Source organism: Macaca mulatta, chromosome X (assembly GCF_049350105.2).
Source record: "Macaca mulatta isolate MMU2019108-1 chromosome X, T2T-MMU8v2.0, whole genome shotgun sequence".
Taxonomy (NCBI): domain Eukaryota; kingdom Metazoa; phylum Chordata; class Mammalia; order Primates; family Cercopithecidae; genus Macaca; species Macaca mulatta.
Window position 1 is genome coordinate 38878138 of NC_133426.1, and position 4626 is coordinate 38882763.

Sequence of the window (4626 nt, forward strand, 5' to 3'; positions counted from 1 at the left end):
GATACAGTCACACAGCCTTGCAGTGGAGCCCAGGTCCCCCAGGATTCCAGGAGAACAGGCTTCCTGCTTCCAGTGTCGCCTCTGCTTAGAGGCTCTGTTGGCATGGCACATTGCTGGTGTTGATAAATGCTGGAAAGCAAATGAGGAGGTCCTGGCCAAAGAAATCTTCTGGGCGCTCAGCCACAAACTTGTCATCAAAATGCCTGGGTCACCCCCTCAAGCCCCATCTCACATTGAGCAGGGTAGACACTGCTTGCATTACTCTTTGTGCCAGGGCATTTGAGTACGTAAGTATGACAGAGACCGAATCAATCTTAGATGCTTGAGCCAGAGATTCTGAGCAAAATCAGATGAGTCCAAGATGCAGTTCATTTTCTCCATTGGTTACTCCACTTTCTTGTGGGAAAAGGTGGTGGGGGAGGGTCAGGCAAACTTTCATTCGATCACTCTGTGTATGGTGAGATAGGAGAAGAAAGAGGGTGTTGTCTCTGCAGTAAGCCTGGGGGAGTTGGTGAGGGACACCTTAAGTCACCCTCTCTCTTTCTACGTGTCTCCATCTCCAAGACACACTATGAGGAGCCCTGCTCAGATGACGGTGGCAGGGAATTATGTGGGAGACCCCATGGTCTTAGGTCCCCAGCACTTCAAAGCAGGGAGAATTCAGCATCTCTCAGTCCTCTCACAGCATTCCAAGATTGCTGCTTGAGGTCTGAAGCCTGACTTGTCTTTACAGCCACCCTCATTGAAATGCAGGTGAGCTAGGGACTCAGAGGGGTGGGGCATTACTCCTAGTTGGTTATTAATTAAACGGGACTATATCCGAGACTAGGTGTTAGTTAATGGAGAACTAAGGAGTCCTGTGAACCCTGTGAGGTGGCTACTGAGATCCCAGCCTGGCAGAGCAGGCTGATGGAGCAGTGAGGGCACCAGCGATAATGTTCTGTGATTCTCTACTGCACTCAGGACCTGCAGAGACACACTCAGCCTCTCCACTTGAGCTCCACTGGCTCCCATGGTGCACTTTGGCTCTACCAGGCATGCTCTTGCCTTAAGACATTTGTGCTCACTGTCCTCTCTACCTGGATCCCTCTTACCCTAGAGAGCCTTCTGACAGGTTTCACTCTCTCATTTCTTCACATCTTTGCTCTAAAGTAACTTCATCTTCATGAACTTTTCCCTGACCACCCTACTATAAATTGCAACCCTCCCCACTCTTCATGCTAATATAGTCTTACTATGGCGGCCATTGCCGTCTACCTTCCTACGTAACTTACTAATGAGAGGGTAAGTGTCACTGGGGCAGAGATTTGCTTTATATGTGCTCTGGTGTATCCAAGTGGTGGCACCTAGTGGGCACTCATTGTGGCCTTTGTCTTTCTTCACTCCACAGGACACCATTGGCACTGCATTCCCCATTGAATGATGCCCCCTGGAACACAGCTTTATAGACTTCAATGTGAATACTGCCCCCTAGAATTGTGCAATTTGGCAGTACAGAGCCTAATATTTGTTGAAAAGAGGCCACAGGCGATCCACTCTGTCTGTTCATCTTCCTGATCCAGTGGCCTCTGAAATCCTTATGGCGACTTCTAATTGTAAACCTTCTCATACTTGAAACCTTCCCTGTGTCAGGATGAGGAAGCTGGTATGACGAGTGGGCTGATTCCGTTTGTTTGCAGTTTATTATCAAACTTGGACATCTTATTTCAGAGAGCTATAAGAAAGGCACTTGATAAGCTGTCTGCAGCAGTTTCTCCTGAGGGGTCTGCCAAAAACGGCGTGGGATTTCAGGGTCTGGTTTTCTTTGCCTTCTCCAGGTAAGCTTGTTTATAAAGAGGAAACATTTGTGCCGCTCAGCAGATTTGAGAGACCCAGTGGGAATTGCTGTTTATTTGTCTTTTGATCACAAAGCCTGGGGTTTGGCTCCAAGGCTGAAGGTCTCAAGGCCTCTTTATCTCCTCCCCTTGAGACTTTAATCTCTCCTCTGACATTCCTTTGGCCCATGAGGTGGCTGGGGAGTTGAAGGAGGGGGAGTACTTGCAGGTGTACAAAGATTCCCTGGCCTGTCAGAGTATCTGTCCTTAGTCTGACCTCCCACCAGGGACTGTGATTCTTTTTGAGATGGACTCTGGAGCCTAACCTCCCCCTCCCCTTTGTCCTACAAACAACCAAAAGGAAGAAACGACAAAGCCACCCACCCTCCCCCAACCCCCAGGCAACATTTATTTTGGGGAGCGAATCTTTTGTATTTGAAGCCACATCTTAGCATTTGCCTTTTGTGGAATCCAAGAGGCGAAGTGAGGTGAAGGGTCGTGGCATTCAATTCGCTGGTTTTATAGATGATGACACAGCAGTCCTCAGGGCTTCTGGGGCCTGCCCAGATCACGCAGCCTCTCCATAAAGGTGGCTGGGCCAGTCCCCTGGTTGTGTGGCCTCCCCAGGTGGTTTTCAGGGCGCCTCTCAGCTCTGTGTAATGTGAGCTGCCCATGACTAGCCTTAAACCCCTGTGAGCAGAGACAATTTTCTTTGAATCAGCATGCACACCACGCAGCGTTCCCCACAGGGGGACATATTGAGAAAATGAAATTCAAATCACCCCTCTGGTACGCTTTTCACTCCCTTTTCTGATAACACACAGAGAGAAGCCGAATCTGTGGGTGATCAGCTGGGTTTTCACAGGGCCAGCCAGTAAGACCTATGAAGGCCACCCAGGCAGGCCCTTCTCCTGTCCCTAGGTGCTTCTGACAGGAGCCACAGAGAGCAGCCTAAGGCGGGGGACACAGACAAGCCTTCAGCCAGGACTTTGCTCCCTGACTCAGGGCTCACTTCCCCAAGTAGCTGAATAACATTTTAGGGTATATGGCTGCACCCATGTCCCACTCTCTTACTTGGCACTAGGCTGAATGAACACCTGGTGTTCAGTGACCTCGAGACACTGTGAACCTACTTTGAACTTACTTCGTAAAGCCATTCAGCTACAGAGTAGATTGCATGCAGTCTGTCTTTTAAAAATAAATAAAAAGTCCTTAGTTTGGTGAAGTCATTTTACTCGCGCAGAAAAAAATGTAAAGGTAACCATGAAATTACAAGAACAAACCTTTGTGCTCTCTGGGTCTCTTGGAAAAAGAGGGCAGGCAGGGCTTGTGTGCACAAGGCAGGAGCTGCTTGTGCAGAAATGGAAATGCTCCCCCATCTTTCCTTCCACACTAAGTCGCTTCATTATATTTTCAGGCGAGCAAGTCATGGGTTCCTGGTGCGCGGTGCTGTCTTTTTCAATTAATGCTTTTCACAGAAGTTCAGGTTTTAAACATCTCCCCCTCTCTTCCCAGGTCTGTTACATTTCCCAGAATGGTTCCCAGTGCTGGAGATAATTCCTTTTCGGAGAACCTACATTTCTCACCTGCTGATTGCAATTAGCCACTACCAGCTGGGGCCTGGTGTGCAGCTGAAAAGCTAACAAGAAGTGGAGACCACGCGGAACCCAGACAGGGCATAGGATGTGCATAAATAAGCAACGGTGCCTGTGTTTATGAGATGCTCCTGTGAATTCAAGGCTTCCCCACCCTCTGCATAACTCTCCCTCTTCTGGCTTTGTGCTGCACACCCCTCCCCTAACTATATTTTTTGTCTCTGGTTTCGTAGCCTACACTTAACATCACAGTCACGAATTTACCACTAAGTACATTTTGTTAGGCAATAAACAGCCTTGGAAGAAAAATGAAATCCGACTAGGACTTCTGTTCTAATAATGTTTGTGAGCTGTGGTGGATTCAGGCAGGCCCCACATGCAGGTCTTAGAGCTAACCTTGGCTGTGGGGGCTGGCGGGGCTGGGAGAGGGCTCAGGGACCCCCAACTCAACTCCCTTATTTTATGAGGGAGGATACTGAATCCCAGAATGGGAGCATGGCCTGTCCAAAGTCTTAAAAGGAAGTCACAGGACTGGATGAAGCCCATGTCTCCCGACCCCCAGCTTAGGGCTTTAAACACTGCTTTGCTTTCACACATCACGGGCAGCAGATTGGTAGTTTGTGAGGAAAGCACCAAGGAGACTCCTGAGTGCTAGAAGGCAGTTTCTGTTGAACAATGTGGTCTCCAACCCTAGGCGATCTTTCTTTCCTTCCTCACGGACCAGGCATGTCCCCTGTGCCAACGTTGCACCCTTTTCATTCAGAGTTGATACCCATGTTTCCGTAGCTCACAGCTGCTGAACCCAAATCCCTACTTGCTGCCTAAGGGGAATGCTCTCCACCTTTAGAGCTGTCTTGGGTTTGTGCTGCAGGGAACAGCAGAGAACAGACACGCAAGCCGGGGGAACTTAGCAGCTGTCCCTGCGTGGTAGCTCTGCGGTGTAAATGGAGGGAGGCCAGCCTCGTGAGGTCTGTGGCTTCTGGTGCAATCATATCTACTGGCTGGGGATGAGCTGGATTTTTTCCAGCCCTCTCCACTCAGAGGATCAGCCACTCTATACCCAACTCAGCTTCCACCAGGAGAGGCCATCTTGAAGGATTTAGAGTCGGGGAGTTAGACTGGCTTCCAGGTAGCAAGCAGTAAAGAAATGTACCGGGACTTTGGACTCCAATTCTGGCTTTGTTCTGCGGTGGGCATGCCTCTCGGCCTCTGATTCC

General features: G+C 49.5%; 1 long non-coding RNA gene across 1 annotated transcript; it reads left to right on the forward strand.

The window, feature by feature from the left end:
- The first annotated feature begins 826 nt into the window (after positions 1 to 826).
- LOC114674641 (uncharacterized) lies at positions 827 to 3723 on the forward strand. The gene is made up of 3 exons (XR_003725757.2): positions 827 to 1284; positions 1391 to 1817; positions 3330 to 3723. It is a non-coding gene; the product is annotated as an uncharacterized LOC114674641 (long non-coding RNA).
- The last annotated feature ends 903 nt before the right edge of the window (positions 3724 to 4626 follow it).